Here is a 23,171-nt window from a genome sequence, read left to right on the forward strand (position 1 = left end):
TTGCTCGGGAGCCACTAGCCGCACGCCACTTGCCCGGCTGGGACTGCCTCCCGCGGCCTGCGTGATTGGCTTTCGTGCCTTCATGCATGGCTAGCCTGCATGGGACCCGCCTATGCCCCGCATGCATGATGGGCACTGGCACCCTGCAGTGCTACCAGCCTCCTGCAGGAGCTGATGATATCAAGGGCTGTTGATGTCAGCAATGACATCAACACCTCTTAATATTTTCTACCTTCAATTTTTTTCATCTTAGCTCCAAAGTAGGCAAATAATATATTCATCTCGATCATCTTGATGAGTTCTTCGCAATGGTACATTCCAACTATGCCACTTTTATGTATATTTCTATATGTCTTGCACACTTTATTCCCGTATACAGACGCTATCTCTTGTAAACATGGATTCACCAAAACTCCTGGAAATGATTAGAGATAAACTCCTATTTCTAAGCTGGTGCTTGTTATTTTCATTATTGTTTGCACGAGTTGACGGTTAGATTTGGTATTAAGGACTGTCCAAACATAGAGAAGAGATAATGTTCTTACTCAAAGAAGGAACGCAATAACAATTATTCAATTCCAAAACTAATCCTGAGGGTAACAACAAGTGGTAAGTGCTGACCGCTTTGACCGCAACCTTTGCTCCATTGCCAACACAAACATCCAACTCGCATCTTGCAAACCTTCTAATCTCACTTAGTCCCTGCAACAATTTCCAAGTGTGAATCCTCGATCCAGTATCAAATACCCAAGATGCACTAGAAGAGGTAGCAATATTAATTTCTATGACATTTATACCTGAAGTGAATGTGTCACTTCCCTTCTTCTTCTTGAGATCTTCCAAGTACTTCTTGCTGTTCCTAGACCAATGTCCCTTGAGATGAAAGTGGAAGCATTCATCATCAGGAGAAGGGCTAGATTTGCCTTTGGCTTAGGCTTAGAGCTTGGGGGCTCGTTAGGAACGACCTTTCCCTTGCCTTTGCCTTTGGGAGGCGTCCAATGCTTCCGCTTTTTGTTCTCCTTTTGAACCATCATCACATGAGTGAGGTTTTTCTTAATGCTTTCCTATGCTTTCTTTAGTATGCCATGTAACTTAGCCAGTGTTTTCTCCATGCCATTCATGTGATAGTTCAGAATGAATGGCTCGTAGCTCATCGGGAGCAACTAGAGAATGACGTCAATAGACAGATCATCCTTGAGTTAATAACCAAGTTTGTACAAAGTCTCAATGTAATCAATCATCTTGATCACTTGGGGACAAACTGGGCTACCTTTCACCAACTTGCACGCAAACAAGGACTTTGAGATGTTGTACCTCTCAGCCCTAGCTTGGTTCTCAAATATTCCATGCAGCCCCTCAATCATAGTGTGAGCATCCACATGCTCACACTGCTTTTGCAGATCATGGGATATTGTGGTGTAACATCCATAGTAATTAGCTAGATAAATCAAGAGTAATCAAAGTGGTTAGGCAAACAAATCACAACTAAACTCAAATTGCCATTTGTCCAATTCAAATGCACTTCAATTGATCTAAGTGTTGAAAACACAACTAAAAGGCACTTTCATTGGACAGGTTTTAAAAACAAATTTTATATAAGAACTTAACTTTTGGCCAATATAGAAGTTGTAGAACATTTTAAAACAAGCAACTTTTGTTGTTTGAGTTTTTGCTGATTTTGAGTGGAAGGTGTTCAAAACTTAAATTAAATTTCAGCTGAATTTGGGGCAAATTCAAAAATCAGCCTAAGCCGGCGTTCCACCATTTTTCCACCAATTGTATCACCAATCCTATCCCAAATTTCACCAGTTTGTTTTTGTAAAAGTTTAATCCTGAATACCCAGCTCAAAAGTTTATATTTGAAAAATTCGAAGTTTGAATTTGAAATTGGGAGAAAATCAGCCCCTAAACCTATTGCCTACAAACACACCCGCGACAGCACGTGCACGTGATCGGGGGGTGATCGCGCACGGCGTGTTGTGGCGCAACACGTCGCGCCGCCCGCTTGGTGCAGCACCGCCGACCACTCGCCACCAGCGATGGGACAGCACGTCCCCGGCGCTTGTCCAACCGTATGCGCGTGCTATCTCCCTCACCCGACCGGCCGATCGCCCTCGACCAATGCCCAGCCGTGCGCCGTACGCTCCTGCCTAGGCTCACCACTGCGGCTGCCACATTGCCGCTTGCCCATGGCCAGTGCTACCGGCCAATGCTCGCCGACGATGCGACCTGACAAGCATGCCGCCTCGCCCAGTCGCCATGTGAGACAAGCCAGATCCTTCACGCCACAATCCCAGCCGGCCAGTACCCGCACGGCGCCCACATGCCCCCGTGTGCTCACACGCCTCCGCTGGCCAACCACCGTGCACCCCTGCCTACTCCGCCAGTCACCGGCCGCCTCCGTGCTCCCCGGTGGCCCGAGCTTATCCCCTCCTGGCTCTCCGGCCAGCTATAAAAGCCGCTCCTCTTCGAGCTCACTGGCGCACGCCTCTTTCTCCCCTCTGGTGAAGCTCTGCCACACTGCCTGTAGCACCTCACCATGAAGCCCTCCCCTCCGAGCACTCTGCCACCGGCTAAGCCGTCCGGTGGACCACCCGTGCCCCACACCACCTTCCCGAGCTCTCCCCTAGCCATCTCTGCCACCACCGGCACCAAAGACGATGAGCCTTCGCCATGCCCAAGGCCTCGCCGTCAAGGTCCACCGCCTTCAATGCCCACAGCCCACAGGCCCTAGGTGAGTCCCTCATCATGCCCAGACCCTCACCTTGCCCCCTCTCCGCAGGCGCTCGCTGGAATCAAGCTCGCCACGCCACCGGCCAAGCCTAAGGGCCACATTGCATGCCCCCAATTATTTCTAGGGTCAAAACCATAAAATTATAGGACTTAGTTGTCAATGTTTAAAAGTGTCAAGGGTCTTAATGTAAAACATGTTTAGTCGTTTTTGTTTTAAAATGGATTAAATGGATGAAACTTTGAAAACTTGTAGAAAATTGTAGAAAAATGGTAAAAATGTGAAATAAATTTTGTTGGATTCCAGATGATGTCTAGTTTCATAGAAAAATATTCTTGGATATGTCACTGTTATGTATTTTACCCTAGGATTTATTTTGAATAAATCCAAAAAAAGCTTTATAAATCATAGAAAACTTAGAAAAATATGAAACCACTTTTCTTAGCTTACTATTGACATGCTTGTTCTAGATATGTAATTTATGCTACTGGTTTAAATAATGATCTTACTGTTTTAAATCCAAATGCTTAAATACTAAGTTGTGTTGGTTTAAAATTCAGAAACATGATAACTTTCCAAATGAATGTTGAGCAACCCCAAAATGACACCCCCCACCTTTCCTTGTGAAGTCTAATGTTGTTACAACCTTATATCTGTACAAATCACTATCAAGTCAAGCTCAAGTTTTAAATCGCAACACACTTTACTTTAACAGGAAATCAAATTTTAATTCTTGTCTAGGTGAATGTGGTCACAATGCAATTTATACTTCTGCAATAGATCATGAAATGCAACCATCATGTGAAAGCATGGAAAATTGAACTCTTGCATATGCATCTCGTGTAGAAGCAAATCTCACCGACGGTACCTACCAACTACTTCCAGCAGCTGAGGAGGAGCCATCTGCAGAAGTGAACTAGATCAAGGTTGCGCAGGATCCCAATCAAGCTTCAAACGACCCTTAGTCTAACCTAGTACAGGAAGGCAAGCTTCGAAGCATAACCTTGGTTTCAAAAATTACGCACTACTTATTGTTGACGCTAAAAATCGACCGATGACTCTTTGCGTCAGACACACGACCTGGGAGAATCTGCTTAGCTCCTGTTCAGGTTATCGCCCTGGTGCGTTTCGCGTGGCGTGCCAGTCAATCTAACCTATTGATTGACAAGGAAAGAAAAGTATTAAATTCCAGGGGTTTCGATCGGCTAGAATTTTGATCTATCTTGAAGTATGTATCAGCAAATCAGCCGAATTACTGTGTAGATGACCGGCTACAGGAGAGCTGCTAATCACGTAGCAATTGTAAAGAAACTACTAGAGCAAATTAAACAATGCCCCAAAAGCAACACTTGGAATAGATCTAATCAGCTATATGACAATAAATATAAATAATGATGAAAAGCCAACAGTTTGTGTCTCAAGTAGGATAGCTTATGATAAAACTAAAACAACAGGTAAAATCTATAATTCTAGTTAATATCGATAATTGGTGAATAAATCTAAATGAAACAATAGCAATGCGCCCAAAGTTAAAGCTTAGATATTACTCGATAAGAGGAACTTACAAATTGGCCGGCGGTCGTGTTGATGCAGCCCCGCCAACTCGTACGAACTCATGAAAAGAAAAGGATTTGGCGAAGTCGCCGACTTAAAAGTAAAGCACAAGGAAAAAGTAGATTTGTTTTGTTGATTAATGTGTTGTTGTTTACGAGCCTTACGAGGCAGTTACAACTGATTTCCTAACCGACTAGGACCTATCTCTAAAAGATAACAAATATTTACAAACAAACGCAACCCACATCGGAGTTGGTTATTTTTTCTCACAGGCCAATCTTCGTCTTCGGCTAATCATCATCCTGCCCCACTTTTGGTCCACATCGGCCAAGCCGTTCTAGCTCCCAATCGGCCAGTCTTCATTGACTCCCTCAGCCCATCGGCTGAACACTATAGATCTAATCAACCGATTCCCAACTGTAGCTTCTTGCCTGCCGCATCGGCCACCTTTCACTCCTTTGATGCTGATCTAAACACGTGTCAAAATCCGGCGTCAACACATTCCCCCCCAGTTTCAGAGTAAAACATATCTTTTGCTCCAAAATTTTCTCAACTCTGGCTCTTCCCCCCAAAGAAAGTGCAACAGTAAACGCGGCAAAACTCCTTTTCGCTCCGGAGTGTTCTCCTTGATGATTATGATTTTTTGAACAAGGCCCTCGCAGGCAACCGCTCTTCTCGAATTTTGCGCCGATGGCGCGATAAAAATCCCGCCTTTACCCTTTTCTCGAACCGTCCTTCAAATACTCGCATCTTTCGCCGCTTCTTCTTCCCTGAGCTCAACAAACTTCTCTTGTCCAGCGAACCATCTTTCGACGCACTCCGGCGCCCATTCAGCTTCCAGCTACATTTCTCCAGTGACTCCTCATCTTTTGACCAATTCGCACCAGTCCCTCAAAACTTCAATGGCGATTCCATCAGCAACCATGGCTTTCATCCCAGAGGTAAATACCCTGAAATTTTCTCCTTTTCACTTTTCACCATTTTAAGAATCTTTAGATCTATTCTTGACTTTTCCTCATTTCTTCTTAGGAGCTCAGGCAAAGAATCACCATTCCTATATCTGACGCACCTAGCCTTATCGAACTTGGCCCCATGGGGAATCCAGACCCCATCGAGTTGATTAATCTGGAAACTCACAAAATCCCCTTCAAGCAATCAACCATGGATCTGAACAACTAGATAGGCACATTTAGATCTTGGCCGAATGAAACCCCGGGCTGGAGAGAATGGTTCCTGAGGATGTCAAACTCCAAGCGAGTTCTTTGGGACGAGTTGAAAATTGGCCACTGCATAAATTTGTTCCTGTCTCAAATGGAAAGGAATGACTCCTTAGTCATTGCAGCATCTTACTTCTGGTCTGATGCCCTCAACGCATTTCTTTTCGGCCATGGGCCCATGACCCCCACTCTGGGCGATGTCCTAATGTTGACCGGTCTTGACGTCTCCTCCATCGATACACCCTTTGATCTTCTAATCAAACCTTCTCACCGTATGGAAACAAAGGGCATCGGCGGATGGAAGGCCTTCATTGAGAAGAACATGAAGACTGGACCTATCACTGACAGAGAGTACACGACTTTCTTAATGATGTGGCTAAAAAAGCACTTATTCTGCGGCAGATCAGTTGGTCCCTCCTCCAACACACAAGCCCTGACCGAAGCGCTAACAAGAGGTGCCAGTATCCCTTTAGGAAAACATCTATTGGGATCGGCTTATTATATGATGCATCAGATTGCCATGAAGCTCTCATCTGGAGAGCCTATTGGGAACCCTGGTGGTCCATGGTGGTTCATCACCCTTTGGCTTCATTTATACATGAGCAAAATCTCGAGAGAGCGAGTCGAGTCCAAAACCTTCCCCAATATTTAATCGGAGGATGACCCATCATCATGACGCTGTTGCACCTCTTTTGGCAAGGCCGTGTCATCATTCCCTAGCAGCAAATTCACTCCCTCTAGAAAAGCTGAATACTTTAGATGTTTTTATATTGGCTTTAGTGAAGAAACCATGAGCTGGTATCCATACTAGAGAGAAGAGCTTCTCTTTGAAAATCCTGATTGCTTTGACTCAAACACCAGTTCCTTTGAAGACAGAATTATGGACATCTTAATCAAGCCTAGGATCCTGCCAGCGAACTTCTTTTCTGGAAAGAATTCTCCGACGTATGAATTTTACAACCCATTGGTGGCAGCTCAGCAATTCAGCCTAGGACAGACGCCCATTGGAATTTACTTTGTCAGTCGTGAGAAGTTCCGGGAGTGTCTCTCAAGAGGGTTCGAATACAATCAGCTGTGCAACTTGATGCCAGATTCCAGCACTATTGACTTGACCAATTGGCTGGTAGCACCCTTCTCCGTCCAACAGTTCAAATTATGGTGGGGCGAATGGAAGCAACATCTTTTTTGTGCGTCGCCTGCAGTGTATTGCAATCAGTTGGACCCTGCCCATATTGACCCAAATGCAGAGGTAACAAAATTTTCTCAGCCAATTTCTCATTTCCTTCTTTTATACCACAAAGCTTTCGTTACTGACTTTTCCCTTTTGCATAGTCCGACAGCCAAGCACCCCCAACATGTAGCCGAAGCAGTAGGCCGATCGAGAACCGCCATCCATATACATCATTCCCGCTTATCGGCTATCACGCCCCTGTTGGAGGTATGCCCTAGAGGCAATCATAGAGATGATGATATTCCATTTGTATCCATGATTTATATTGTGTTCCTTGAATATCCATTAAAGGCTACTTGAATTGATTTGCAATTATGTGAATTGTATATGAAACTCTTTACTTATATGGCTATTCGAAAGTTGTCCCTAGTCAGTGTTCATGTGAGGACACACATGAATATTAGACTAGCACATGTATTAGTTGATGACTATGTTTCACAAGTCATGGACCTGGAGATGTTGAACTAATAATGTGGGCACATGTGGAGACATGTGCTAGGACTGACCCAACACGAGAAGTAGTTCTCTCTTTACACAACATATACGCTTTGTCCTTAGACCTGAGATTGTCGCATGTACTCAAGATGTGGATCGACTTACTTAGGGGCTATCAAACACTACGCCGTAACAGGGTAGTTATAAAGGTAGCTTTCCGGTTTGTCAAGAAGCATGCTATGAGACATGGTCAATCAAGATGGGATTTGCCCCTCTCTGATTGAGAGTGATATCTCTAGGCCCCTCGAGTGACCGGATCCGAAAATGCATGGCCATGCTACGTACGGTTAAGAGTTAACCTACAAAGGGATTCCGAATCATAGGATCGAGAAAGAGCGGTCGGCTTGAAGCTAGACCAAATATCATGAGGCAAAGAGAATAGCATGTATATAATGGTGTGATGGTTCGTCTCATATGATCTTCGTGTGCGTATAGGAGTTGGCACGTCTTGCTAGAGGCCGCTACCGACTATTGGGCCGAGTAGGAGTACTGGGGCCATGTCTATACGTATCCGAACCCATAGGGTCACACACTTAAGGGGTTGGAAGCCCAATTCGGATGTGATCCGAGTTGGATTAGGTCTAGAAGTACTAATGGGCCTCGGACCTAGAGGCCCGTTAGGAACCTCTATAAATAGAGGGGTAGGGGTGCCCTAGGGTTTACACCTTTTGGCGAAACACATCTGCCGCGCCTCCCACGCCCTCACCTGTTGCAACTCACGGATCTAGTAGTCCGGCTTGCGACGCTTCCTCCCTACATGTGTGGATACCTTGGAGGTGTTGCGCCTGCAGCACTTGGACGAGCCGCCGACGAGCCACGACGAGCCGCCGATGAGCCATGACGAGCCGACGACGAGCCGCGGCACGAGGGCGATCTTGCGGCACGTGGACGAGCTGCTGAGGAGCTGCTGGACGTCGACGTGATCGACTACGTATGACTACGTTGATCGACTTTGCTGCATCGACGCGAATCTACATCTTCCGCACCAGTAGTGCGTCGGGTGGTAATCCCGTGATCCTTATACGGCAGTTTTCCTAGTTTACGCGGTAGAAATTTTTGTTTTGCGCTAGTGTTGCCGACCTCGTATCCCAATAGCCCCATCGATGGAGGACATAGCCACCGGCCGATTGAAGCATAAATTGAAGATGTCCTCTTCAAAAAGACAAGCTGCCGAGTACGCGCCCGTATTGAATCAATAGCAACTCCAACAGCTGATCAATCGGCGACGCTACCAACCGAGCCCTCAGGTGTGCCAAGTCAAATAGAGGCGCTGCTAGTAGCAGCTGTATAGGTCATCCCATATGCTGCAAACCTTCTAAGTATACTGTGAACATTAAACTCCGCTCCTTATCAGGTTGCGCAAATTCTCTCAGAGCAAACGATTCATCAATCGGCCGACCCTCGGGCAGATACCGAACCACCAGCAAGCCTTCCAGTCGAGGTAAAGAATGTACCTTTCATTTGATTTTCCCAACCCTTAACTAAAACTGACTGATCTTTGGCGCAGATCATCCCGGACACATTGATTGTACCCTTCAAGCAGCCATCGGCCGCATGATTTTTAGAGGTAAGATAACTAACACCCAGTCCTAGATCCAATTACCCTTTCATACTTATAGAGACTTTTCCTGTCATTCTCCAGGAGGCTGGTCCAAGCACCCCGCCGATTATCGTCGAATCCTCCTCTTTTGATGAACCACACGCGCCAATTCCTGAGACAGGAGCAGCACTCCTACCAACCCAAACAGAAGAGATCCGCTTTAAAGAGGTAAAAACCCTCTCCTCCACTGGCCGATTGCTTAATCTCGCTAGCTGAAGTACTCTTCTTTATTCCTCACAGGAACAAGACACGCCCAACAATAGCCTCTTTTCCTTCGCGGTCACAGTCTCTGATGATGAGGAAGTTGCTTCACGTCAAGTATCCTTAGGCTCAATACCCGAAGAGGTCCGTGTCAAGCTCCAGAATATACGGACCCTTCTCTAGGACGACATCGGCCGATTGGTGGAAGACGCCTCGCCGATTTGGTAAATATTTAATGAAATCAAAGGCCGAGTCCTAGAAGACGCGGAAGAAGCTCTTGCACCCGCAGCATATATTGAGTCAATGCAAATCACGGTGTTCAGAGCTCTACGACATATGGCTGATCGCGCCAAGCTGGAGAAGGCATGCGAAGAAGAAGAAACATACAAACGCCAAGGTCAAGAGGTACACCATCAGATCGACACTCTCAAAAACTCACGTCCAAGAATCATCAGCACCATCGATTGACTCAAGCGGCATAGGGCAGATTTTGCCAAGGAGATGGAGCAGGTTGTGAAGGCCATCACTGCTAAAGAGAAGAAGCTCCAAGACCTCTCGGCCGTTATCGCCGATTTGAAATAAGAAAGGCAAAATCTCGCCCATGAGGCCATCCGACTTCACTGCAACATGCCAGAAGTTCCCAGATCGACCGATGACAACCAGCGAGTACTAAACTCTGCAGATCAGATCCGCTTGCGGGCAATCGAGCCTATAAACGCCCTTCTTGGATAGATGTACTGAACATTGAATGTCCTTTGAACGTTTTGTGAAGCATTAATACTTTTAACGTTGCTGTGTGAATATGAATCTGACTGACTTTTCCCCGCAGCTTTTTAACCCAACGGTCGTTTGCTTTGAATGACTCTTCCTACTAACCGTTGCTTCTCATCCTCTCCTCCTATAAATACGAGGTCCCCGCATCTCCTCCAGAGGTATTCGCACAACATTCATACACTTGCCATCTGCCAAACGTTTTTAGATTCCCAGCCAGGCATCCGGATGGCCTCTTCCTCCTCCGTCAATTAGGTACAAAATCAGCCTTTGCGCTCTCCGACTGATTTTCACCATCAACTGACTGCCTATTGTACCTTCTGCCAAATCGGCTCAGCCCCGGTCTTGAACGGGCTATCGAGATCATGCACTCCGACGAACCGCTGACATAGGCGGACAAAGATCTGATCCAAACCCATAGCAAAGAACTCAAGGACCACCTCCCTGCCCACATCATGAAGATCATGGACAGTATTGAAGCCAACGCCTCCAGGAAGCCATCCCAGCCGCCAGTTCAAAGGAGCCACCAACTTCCCCACCAAGTTTCCCTTGAAGACGCAATGGCAGACGTGGAAGAAAAGAACACCCGCATCGTGTCCATACACTAATTGGTATGGAGACACCTTGGTAGCGCTATGGTAAGCCATCCTATATGCCCACAAGGACTCATTCAGAGTTGTATGCCACCGCCTTGGTTGTTCTTTTATCTTTCTTTTAATTAACTTGATTACCCCCTTGTTGGATGATTCGGCCTAGCCATTGGTCTGAGCATAATATGGAGAAGAATTTAGCAACTTGATTCCCATATCGGCAGTGAACTCCTCAAACTCTCCTGAAGTAAACATTGACCCCTGGTCAGTTGTGATAGTCTGAGGAATACCAAACCGATAGATAATGTGCTCATTCACGAATTCAATCATGTTGGCCGACGTCACGATTTTTAGAGGAACTGCTTCCACCCATTTGGTAAAATAATCAGTAGCTACCAATATAAACTTGTGTCCTTTACTCGATGGAGGATAAATCTGTCCAATGAGGTCAATTCCCCATCCTCTAAACGGCCACATCTTTATTATTAGGTTCATAGCCGAAGCCGGTGTTCATTGCACGTTACCAAATTTCTGACAATCCTGACACCCCATATAATATTTAAAACAATCTTCGAGTATCATCGGTTAGTAATAACCATTATTCCTAATCATCCACTTCATCTTGAAGGCCGATTGATGGGCCCCACATACGCCTTCGTGAATTTCTCCCATCAGAGTCTTTGCTTCCTCTACTCCAAGGCATTTGAGTAATACCCCATCAATCGTCCAGTAAAACCAATCAACTTCAAGCAGTACATACTTCGTAGCTTGAAAGCGTATTTGTTGATCAACTTTCCTCGATGAATCCTTTAGGTAATCGGCGATCTCCTTCCTCCAGTCGTCAGTCGCAAGCTCCAGGGCCAAGGCACCTTGAATCGGCCGGTATCTGGAAGCATGTTGGGCAAGCCTATTAGCTTCCTCATTGTAATCCCTAGGGATATGCTCAATAATTGCGGACTTGAATTTCTTCAGTAACTGGAGGCACTCCTCATAATAGATCCTCAGAATATCATCCTTGCATTCAGATTTCCCAGTCAATTGGTCCACAATAAGCATGGAATCCCCAAATATTTCCACCACGTCGGCTTTAACCTCCCTCAATAGGTTGATGCCTTTCAAAACAGCCCAGTACTCTGCTTGATTATTAGTGGCGGATGCCTCAATCGGCAGAGAGAAATCATAACTTGCCCCTCGAGGCGATAAGAGGATGATGCCGATTCCTAACCCAGCCCCACACAAAGACCCATCGAAGTATAGTGTCCATAGAGTTGGTTCGACAATGGTAATTTCTTGTCTGCAGTGTTGGGCTACAAAATCGGCCATTACTTGACCCTTGACAGCCTTGGCTGATTCGTACTTCAGGTCAAATTCTGAGAGGGCCAAAATCCACTTCCCAATTCTCCCTTTCAAGATCGGCAGTGATAACATATATTTGACAACGTCATCCTTGCATACGACTACACACTCTGCCGATAACAGGTAGTGCCTGAGCTTGGTACAGGAAAAATATAGGCAAAAGGCACAGCCGTTCCACTAGAGGGTATCTAGTTTCAGCATCCAAGAGTCTTCTGCTGACGTAATAAATTACCCTTTCTTTTCCCTCAAACTCTTGGACTAGCACCGAGCCTATAGCTCACTCATCGGCCGATAGATACAGTCTGAACGGCTTATCAGTCTGCGGAGGGCCCAACACCGAAGTGGATACCAAGTACTATTTGATGTCATCCAATGCTTTCTGCTGTTCTACGCCCCAAACAAATTCTTGGTCGGGCTTTAATTTCAACAATAGGGTGAAAGCTTGAATGCACCTAGATAAATTCGATATGAACCTCCGGATGAAGTTGACCTTGCTGATTAAGGACTGTAGCTCAGTCTTGTCCTGTGGGGCCACAACCTTGTTGATGGCAACTATAATCTTCTGGTTGATCTCGATACCTCGCTCGTGAACCAAGCCCAGAAACTGACCAGCCAAAATGCCAAAGGCACACTTGTTTGGATTCATTTTCAACCCATACTTCCTTGTGCACTCCAACACCTTGCGCAAACGGCCAGATGCTGTTGATGCCCCTTTGACTTGACAACGACATCATCAATGTAAATCTCCACCAGGACACCAATAAGCTTATGGAATATATAATTCATGGCCTATTGATATGTTGCTCAAGCATTTTTCAAACCGAAAGTCATGACTACCCACTCGAACAAACCGAGATGACCAGGGCATCTGAAGGCTGTTTTTGAGATATCTTCTTTGGCCATTAGTATTTGATTATACCCAGCATTACCTTCCATAAAGCTGATGACTTTGTGTCCTACAGCCGTGTCTATCAAAACATCAGCCATCGGCATTGGGTATCCGTCCATCGACGTGCTTGGTTTAAGGTTTTTGAAGTCAATGCACACCCGTAGCTTTCCATTCTTCTTGTATACAGGAACAATATTAGAAATCCACTCGGCATAACAACACTACCGAATAAACCCTGCTTCAATCTATCTTGTGATCTTGGCCTTTATATCAGGTAAAATTTTAGGATTACAACATCGTGTAGGCTGCTGATATGGCCGATACCCTGGTTTTATAGGCAACTGGTGTTCGACAATAGACCGGTCTAGACCAGGCATTTCATGATACTCCCAAGCAAAGCAATCTCTAAAATCTCTTAACAAACTCGTTAGCTCACACTTGTACTCAGGATCTAACCTAGCACTGATATACGTCGGCCTTGGCTTGCTACCATCTCCAAGGTCCATGATCTCCAATGAATCGGCCGACGTAAACCCGTTCCCAAGCATCCCGTCTTCTTGGACGAACTGATCAATTTAATTTGATTCTTCCGAGCCGACTGCTGATATGGCCGATACCCTGGTTTTATAGGCAACCGGTGTTCGACAATAGACCGGTCTAGACCAGGCATTTCATGACACTCCCAAGCAAAGCAATCTCTAAACTCTCTTAACAAACTAGTTAACTCACGTTTGTACTCAGGATCTAACCTAGCACTGATATACGTCGGCCTTGGCTTGCTACCGTCTCCAAGGTCCACCATCTCCAATGAATCGGCTAATGTAGACCCGTGCCCAAGCTTCCCGTCTTCTCGGATGAACTGACCCATTTAATTTGATTCTTCCGAGCCGACTACTTGGATTGGCTGTAGACCGAAATCGGCCACCTTTAGGAAGTTAGTGTCCTAAGTCCTGCCAGATATGCATCTGACGTGCTCGTAGCTCCATTATTGCGCGTCGGCTGCGGCAACCTTGTAGGCGGAGTCGGCGGTGACTACTTCAATAGTGTCGCTGATGCACTAGACGAGGCATTTGTGCATTGTAGACGGGATGCAGCAGTTTGTGTGGATCCAGTCGCGCCCGAGCAACATATTATAGGATCCTTTACCATTAATAACAAAGAAAGTGGTGGGAGGGTCTTACTACCGATGGTGAGGTCGACGCAGAGTGCCCCCCGGGCAGGAGATATGTTGCCCTCAAAACCTTGAGCATCATATCCGTCTTGATGAAATCTTCTTCTCCGTTGCCCAGTTCATGGCAGCGCCTCCGTCTACCAATAGCTTAGCGACCGGTCGTCCATTGACTTGCTCCTTGAGGAACAGAGCCTTAAGGTGTTGGCATTTTTCATCCTCGGCTTTCTCAAAAGTGGCGGTCATTAGCTCCAAATCCAATTGTGCCATCTGCTCCTCAATTTTTGTTGCGTTGTCGCGATCAACGGGAGCCATGAATTCCATCGGCAAGATGAATACCATGTTGACGTCAGCAGCCGAATCCTAATCATCATTTTCTTCGTCAGCTTTTCTTCTGGGGTGCCAACTTGAGATCTAACCCCTCTCTGGTTCGCCGCTTGCCTTTGTTCCTCTTCTTGCTGCTCCCATTGGCGCAAACGTTGGACCCTCCTTTTTTGAGACTTAGTTAGACTGTCTGGGCACCATCTGGGGTTCACTGGTTTGCTCGACGGTTTAGCGCGTTCCCAGTCTGGCCCCCACCATCTGTTTAGAAAATTATTTTGGTGTAAGCCTCAAACCAGCGAGGACAGAAGTCTTTGGAGGGGTCGGGTTTCAGTTGAGGAACTCGAGTGCATATCTCGAGTATGATCTACATGATTCCCACGGTGATTGGAAGGAGTGGTGGTTTTATATTGGCAACCATGATCCTATCTTGCCAATAGTCACTAGCCATGCTCCAAAACATGCGGACAACTGGGTGACTGAGCTCAAGGATACCCCTAAGATCACCAATTTGTTGGCGCAGATTTCTGAGTTGAGATCTTTGGGGTTGACTGGGATCAATGTAGCTGCTAGTTTCCTTCAGCGCAGAGTTCAGCCCCTACAGCAGTTTGCTTGCCCAGACTTCGAGTATACGGGTTTTGATGACCCGTCGTGTATGTCTTCTGAAGACGTATTTGACAACGACGTGGAGGTGTTTTTGGGTAAGTTTTTCAGGAATAATCAAGGAGTGCCAGTGCTCCCGGGAGTCCTTGGCAGTTCGACGGTTGGAATGGACCCACAAAGGTATTTTTGCTTCTCTTTCACTTCATGTTTTGTATTCGAAGACTTAGTCGGTTGATTTTGTTGACTAGTATTTTTATGAGTAACAATGTTGTCTTGTGGTTTGTAGTCCTGGGTGCTGCTTGGTTTCTTGCCCACACCTTCCGAGGGTAAGGAGGTAGCTGAGGTTAATACTGAAGATGCGCCTTCTGCTCCTCCAACTAACAGATGCCGAGTAGTGCGGAAGAAACCTGCTACTTAGCATGTGGCAACTTCTCCGAGTTTGACCCCCGACGGGTCGCAGGGTACCAAGGTGCATAGTTGCGCGTTGTACTTGAGTACTTTTTAGTTTCTTGTTGACTTAGTCATATTACTTGTAGAATACTTATGATATTAGTCTGTGTGTTGAAACGGCCGCCGACTTGACTTTTGGCGATGACGAGGCTACTTCTAATGAAGTAGTCACGATTGCAAGAGACACAGCTGCAAGTGTTGCGGCTATTGAAGAGCCGCCTATGGAGGCATTGCCTTTGAACTCGGGGTCAGCAGCCCCCGAGCTGGTAGCCTCTGCGCCTGTAGCCCCCGAGCTAGGAGCCCCCAGGCAGGATACTAAGCCATCAGGTGATGCGGGCTCGGCTTCTGAGTTGGCAAATGCTGTGAAGATGCCGGGAGTGGCTGATGATGCCTTGTTGCCTAAGGGTATTACTGGTGGGGAGTACGCGTTCTATTCTGGTGGTCGTGTGTACATAGTCTCAACCTTGGTTCTTTCAGGACTTGGCGAAAGAGTGGAGGACCTTCCTCCCGTAGCGCCTGTGGTGCCGAGTATCCAGCCGGTGGTAGTTGAGAAGATGCGTGTTCGTCTGCCACCGCGATCAGCTCGGAAAGGGTTTGTGTAAGCTTTTATTTTGATGTTTTTAGTACTCTATAGCCAGATGAGAATCTCGTGACTTGATCGATCCAGGGATGCTGAAGACGTTATTCTCATCCAGATGGAGGCGGAGGCTGGTCCGTCGACTACCCTCTCTGGGCCTATAGTCGACTTGACTATGGAGGATGCACCTGAGATCGAAGACGCAAGTCGTTTAGGTGCTACTATATCTATGCTACAGGAGGTCATCCGCTTGGTGGAGGGCCCAACAGTCCCAAAGAGTTCTGGAGGTGTGCCGCCTGCAACGGCTGAAGTTGCATCGATTGTTAGTGCGACTGGTGCTGGTGCCTTGGCACTGGTTGTTGTGACAAAAGTAGGCGAAGTTGGTGCAACAGGTATGTTACTGGAATATGGATGCTTTTGAAGGGAAACTCCTTTGTATCTAATAGCTAACCATGATTTGTTCTTGTCAGGGGCTATTGTTGGTAAAGATCCGGAGCCTCAAGTTGCCAAAAGCACTGGGGGTCCGGTACTCGAGCTGCCACCAGAGTCGGAGATTAAGAGAGCTATCCAGAGCTTTCAGGCGCATATAATCCATTTTCTTTGACTAATTGTTTTTTTTGACAAGTCTTGATGCTTGTGTTGTGCTTATTGTAGGATTTGTATGATAGGGCTCAGAAAAATACTCGGGCTCTTTAGGAGCGCAGTGAAGCTACGCAGCGGGTAGCGCAACTAGAGCAAGAGTGTCGTTGTCTTACAGATTCCCTGAGAGTTCACGAGAGGCTGCAAAGTCTTTTGCAATTGAAAGAAATGATTATGAAGTCCTCCAGGAGCGATTGGAGAGTCGCTATAGGTCTTTGAACCAGAGATATCAGGGTGAGTACTCATAGTTTTTGAGTATGTTTTGATTATAGTCGTAGATTCTGATCTGTCTGGTGTTTGGCACAGAGCTCAAAAACAAGGAGGCCGTTGCGAGTAGCCAACTGCTTGATTGGAGAAATGCTGACGATCGGGTAGCTGATGAGGCTACCCACCTTAGGATAGCATTGACTAAAACTCAGGTGGCCTATGAGCGTGAGAGGGATAGAAAGAATTGGAATGGAGTGCTGCTGGCACTGGCTATGGTGTCCTGTAGAGGCCATGCTAGAACCGTGGAGAGGCTGGAAGGTGATCTCCAAGAGTTGACTAGTGCTGCTCAAGACATAGTGAATGCTATTGCTCCACTCAAAGATGATGCTGAGCCTCGCTCGCTAGTCGAGAGACTAAGAGCTGCCTCGGGTAGTTTGCTGGACTGTGTAAGATTGTCTACAAGCAAGTCCTTGCAGTGGTCAAGTCGTATTACCCGAGGGCAAGTTTGTCAGCGGCTGGCGATAGAATTGGTTGGAACTGCATAGAGGATTCCTATGCGCAGTATCTTGAGGAGGCTGAGCCTATTGCAGCAAAGATGACCGAGTTCGTGTCTTTGGAGGAACCCTAGTCTTTTGAACTCGAGTTTGTATTTTTTGTCGAGTACTTGTGCGTGTACTCGAACAATTGTCTGTAAATCTTGCTTTATTGAGAAATTTGAATTTTGATTATGATGGATGATCTTTGTTTGATTGACCTTGTAGTTGGGAAAACAACTCCGAGTGAATGCAAAGTTGTAGCATCCGGTGTGGTCTCCAATTATTGGAGTTGCTGTTGAAGGTATTGTGACTATTATTGCTTTGTACTTGAGGGGATGCATGGGTGTACTGTTTACTTTTGTCCATTGTGCACAGTGCGGTCACAAGCGTGAAGTTAAAACGTCTGCCTGGCCGTTATCAGTGCCTCAGGCTGATTGTAATGGGCGAGCAGTTACTGCAAGTAGTTGGTAGTTGCAGCCCTTCAGCTATAAATGAACCCTTGGGTACTCGATCAAGGTCATGCCCTTCAGTACAACGATGGCTTGCTTTAGGTTGCTGTTGTTTGATAGTAGAGAGCTTCCAATGAACGCCCTTGTACTAGATGATTCCTCCTAGATTAGAGCCACCTTCTGTCCACAGACTCTTGCACTCATAGGGATAGCCGTGATGCTAGAAGAATCATCATAGGAGGGTTTGCCGCATGCCTCATCTTGCAACTTGCGATCCAGCTAAGTCCGCGCAGGAACTCGCGGGTGAAGGACGATGAGCTCTGCAGTCTTTATCCAGCTCTCTGATCAGAGGTGGAGGTGTGGCATACGGTAAGGATCTGTGCACTGAAGCTGTCCAAGGAGCAGCTCGGGGAGTGCACTTCGTCTTCCTGTTGCTTTTCTTCCTGATCCTGCGTCGGGTATTCATCCTGTCGCCGTCGACGGAGTGGCGATGAAGGAGTTCCTAGTGTTATCTGGGGAAAGGACCAGGGTATGACTGCGTATTGTGCAGCTTCCTCGTGTGCAGGTCCTGCCTTTTGACACTGCTTGCACCTTGGTAGTTGAGCAGTCACCAGGCCTATGTTTTCTTGTGATGTAGTAAAAGCCTAGGACTTCTGTTCTAATTGCCAGTAGGTAGTTGCTTGTAGTCATTGTTGTGCAATTGTATTGTATTTTGTATACCCTAACTTTGTTGGGTAGTCGAATGTAACTCTGTGGAGCTTTGTTAATGCAAAGAATGCAATTATGAAGTAAGCTGTTGGGATACAAGGTAGGCTACGCTAGCGCAAAACCAGGAAAACTATCATATATGGATCACGAGATTACCACTCGACGTATTGGTGAAGAAGATGTAGAATCGGGGCAGCGAAGTCGATCAGCGTAGTCGAACACGTCGTCGATCACATCGATGTTGAGCAGCTCCTCAGCAGCTCGTCCACGTACAACGAGATCCTCCTCGTACCGCGGCTCGTTGTCGGCTCGTCGTGGCTCGTTGGTGGCTCGTCAGCAGCTTGTCCAAGTGCTGCAGCTGCAACACCTCCAAGGTATCCACACGTGCAGGGAGGAAGCATCGTAAGCCAGACTGCTACGTCCGCGAGTTGCAACAGGGCGAGGGCATGGGAGGCACGGCAGCTATGCTTCGGGGTCCTAGGCCCAATACTACTCTTAAACCTGATCCAATTCGGATCATATCCGAATTGGGCTTCTAGCGCCTTAAGTGTGTGACCCTATAGGTTTGAATACGTATAGACATGGCCCGAGTACTCCTACTCAGCCCAATAGTCGGTAGCGGCCTCTAGCAAGTGTGCCAACTCCTATACGCACACGAAGATCATATCAGACGAACCGTCACAACATCACATACATGCTATTCCCTTTGCCTCACGATATTTGGTCTAGCTCCAAGCAGACCGCTCTTTCTCGATCCTGTGATTTGGAATCCCTTTGTAGGTTAACTTTTAACCGTACGTAGAATGGCCATGCATTTTCGGATCCGATCACTTGAGGGGCCCAGAGATATCACTCTCAATCAGAGGGGCAAATCCCATCTTGATTGACCATGTGTCACAGCATGCTTCTTGACAAACCCAAAAGCTACCTTTTTAACTACCCTGTCAGGGTGTAGCGTTTGATAGCGTCTAAGTAAGTCGATCCACATCTTGAGTACATGCGACAATCTAATATATTAGTCATCAACTAATATATGTACTAGTCTAATATTCGTGTGTGTCCTCACATGAACTCCGACTAGGGACAACTTTTAGAATAACCATACAAGTAAAGAGTTCCACATACAATTCACATAATTGCAGATTAATTCAAGTAGCCTTTAATGGATATTCAAAAAACACAATATAAATCATGGATACAATTGGAATACCATCTTCTCTATGATTGCCTCTAGGGCATACCTCCAACATAAGCTTGAGTACTCCTTGTCTGATGGTTGCGGCAGTTTTGTGCCTTTCAAGAGCAAAAATACTAGCGCCGTAGTCGTGGCTTTTTGTCATAAATGTTGTAGCCCAATAAGTGAAAATGGCTTGAGTTGTGGCTTTTGTGAAGCCGCTTAGTTTTGTAGAGACAAGTTGGCAATTGTTGAAACTCTGTAGATCTAAGAAGCTCAAGTGGCTCTGAATAGCCGACGAGTTGTATGACTCGAAGAGACTTGATGAAAACAAGTCGAAAGCGAAGAGCTGGGGCTCGTAGAGCTGGAGAGCTCGAGTGGCTATGAATAGCTGACAAGTTGTGATAACTCAAAGAGACTTGATGGAATCAAGTCGAAAGCAGAGCGCTGGGGCTCGTAGAGCTGGAGAGCTCGAGTGGCTGTGAATAGCTGATGAGTTGTGATAACTCGAAGAGACTTGATGGAATCAAGTCAAAAGCAGAGTGCTAGGGCTCGCAGAGCTGGAGACTTGCTATGGGTAATCGCGACACAGATGCTCTATATTCCAAGAGTTTGGTATTTCTTCGCCTGAAAGTTCCTATAGTCAGTACGATCCGGGCCCTGTGACCTTGGATATGATGTAGGGACCTTCCCATGGTGAGTTGAGTTTGTGTAGCCCTGATGTGTCTTGGATGCATTTAAGGACCATGTCACCCATGATGAAGGAACGCTCTTTGACATTACGATCATGATAGCGTCGTAGCCCATTAAGGTATCTGGCTAACTCAATCAGTGCTGCGCATCTTGTTTCTTCCAGACTATCTAGGTCCAGGCGCCTTGTTTCTTCTGATACTCCTTCGTCATATTGCTCAACTATGGGAGATTGCCACATGATGTCTATAGGGAGGATGGCCTCTGACCCATATACGAGGAAGTAGGGAGAGTGCCCAGTAGGCTTGCATGGTTGAGTGCGTAGTCCCCAAAGAACATTGGGTAGTTATTTGAGCCATTTGCCTCCTTTCGTGTTGCCGATGTCACGCAACCTTTTCTTGAGAGCTTCGAGTAACATGCTGTTGGCACGCTCGACTTGGCCGTTGGTCCTTGGGTGAGCAACGGAGACGTATTGTACGTCATTTCCACTGATCTCGCAGTATTCCCAGAAGTCGTGATTGTTGAAGATGGATCCCAAATAAATGATGATCCTGTTGGGGAAACCATAGTGATGTACGATCTCGTCCAAGAAGTCGAGGACTCGGTTAGCCTTGGGACAAGTGATGGGTTTGACTTCAATCCACTTGGTGAACTTGTCGATGGCTATGAGTACTCGATTGAACCCTCCTGGTGCAGCTGGGAGTGGACCGATCATGTCAAGCCCCCAGCATGCGAAGGGCCATGTTGGAGGTATTGTGATGAGCTTGTAGGAGGAGACATGTTGTTGCTTGGCGAAGTATTGGCAGCCTTGGCATCTGCGGACTAGATATTTTGCGTCAGCCAGTGCCATGGGTCAGTTGAAGCCTGCTCTGAAAGCTTTGCCTACAATTGTTCGTGAAGAGGCGTGATTACCGCAAATTCCTTTGTGTATTTCTTCCAAGATTTCTTGACCTTCTTCTCAGGTGACACTGTTCATGAGCATCCCTGAAGATGCGCTGCTTGTGTAGAGCTTGTCTCCGACTAGAACATAGCTCTTTCCTCATCGCTAGACTTTCAGCATGGTTCTTGTCAGATGGTAGCTTTTGTTCTTTGATGTAGTCGATGAACGATGATCTCTAGTCAACTTTAATCATCATGATCTCTCTATTGGTTTCTGGATGTTTGGTTTTGGTAGTTGCTGGAGTAGCTTGTATAGGTATAGAAGGCTTGCAAAGCTCGTGTACAAAGATGCCTGCTGGAACGTCTGCACGAGTTGAGCCCATTTTTGATAACACATCAGCAGCTACATTGTTATCTCGGATGACATGGTGAAACTCATGGCCCGAGAACTTGTTTTCTAGCTTGCAGACTTCCCTGCAGTAGGCGTCCATGTTTTCCTTGTTGCGATCCCGCTCATCATTGACATGGTTAATGACGACTAGCGAGCCACCATATACCAGTAGTCGTTTGATTCGGAGTGATATTGCGAGACGAAGACCATGTAGAAGTAGTGCTTCTTACTCGGCTTCATTGTTTGAGATTTCCCAAAAGATCTGGAGAACGTATTTGAGTTGTTCACCCTTTGGAGAAATCAAGAGTACTCCTGCGCCAGCGCCTTCAAGCTTGAGGGAACCATCAAAGTACATAACCCAATGTTCTGGCCTTTCAACAGGTCTTGGTACTTGGTTTTCCCTCCATTCTACCATTAAGTCGACCATAGCTTGGGATTTGATAGCTGTTCTAGGTTTGAACTCTAGAGATAGAGCTCCGAGTTCTACCGCCCACTTAGAGATTCTACACGTTGCATCCCTGTTGTGAAGGATTTTGCCGAGCAGGAAGTCGGTGATGACGAATATGCTGTGTTCTTGAAAGTAGTGTCGCAGCTTCCATGAGGCAAGCAGGATTGTGTAGAGTAGTTTCTGCACTGGTGGGTACTGAGTTTTAGAGTCCGAGAGTACTTCACTGACGAAGTAGATGCGTCTCTGGACTTTGTAGACGTGGCCTGGTTCAGACCTTTCGACTACTATTGTTGTGCTGACAACATGAGTAGTAGCAGCTATGTATAGGAGCAAGTCTTCATTTGGAGATGGAGCCGTGAGGATAGGTGGTTTTGATAGGAATTCCTTGAGCTATGTCAAGGCCTTGTCTGCCTCCTTTGTCCATTGAAACTTGCCCTGTCATTTGAGTAGCTTGAAGAAGGGTAATCCGCGTTCTCCAAGTCTTGAGATGAATCGATTAAGGGCTGCCATGCAGCCTGTAAGCTTCTGCACATCCTTTATGCAAGCTGGAGCTTGCATACTTATGATGGCAAAGATTTTCTCCGGATTAGCCTCAATGCCACGGTGGCTAATGATGAATCCGAGTAATTTTCCCGAAGGTACACCAAAAACGCATTTGATAGGGTTGAGTTTCCACCGGAAAGCTTGTACACTTACAAAGGTTTCTTCTAAATCTGCAACTAGATCATCTGGATTTCTTGTTTTGACAACTATGTCGTCTACATAAGCTTCTATGTTGTGGTGTAGTTGCTTCTCGAAATACATCTGGATGGCATGTTGATAGGTCGCACCTATGTTTTTTAACCCAAAAGACATTGTTTTGTAGCAAAATGCTCCAAACGGGGTGACAAAAGCTGTTTTGGCTTGATCTTCTTATTTAAGGGCTATTTGATGATAGACTGAGTAGCAGTCCAAAAAGCAGAGCAAAGTGCACCCAGCTGTGGAGTCGACTACTTGGTCGATCCTGGATAGTCCAAAGGGGTCCTTTGGGCAATGCTTCTTGAGGTCTGTGTAGTCGACGCACATCCTCTACTCATTGTTCTTCTTGCGAACGAGTACAGGGTTGGCTAGCCAATAAGGATGGAAAACCTCTTTGATAAACCCTGCTGCGAGTAGTTTAGCTAGCTTTCTTTTGATTGCCTCTCTTGTATCCTAGGCGAACCTTTGTAGTCTTTGTCTTTTTGTGGTGGCTTTAGGGTCAACGTTTAACGAATGCTAAATCAACTCCTTGGGCACACCGGGCATGTCTGCTGGCTT

This window comes from Setaria italica, chromosome I (assembly GCF_000263155.2).
Source record: "Setaria italica strain Yugu1 chromosome I, Setaria_italica_v2.0, whole genome shotgun sequence".
Classification (NCBI taxonomy): domain Eukaryota; kingdom Viridiplantae; phylum Streptophyta; class Magnoliopsida; order Poales; family Poaceae; genus Setaria; species Setaria italica.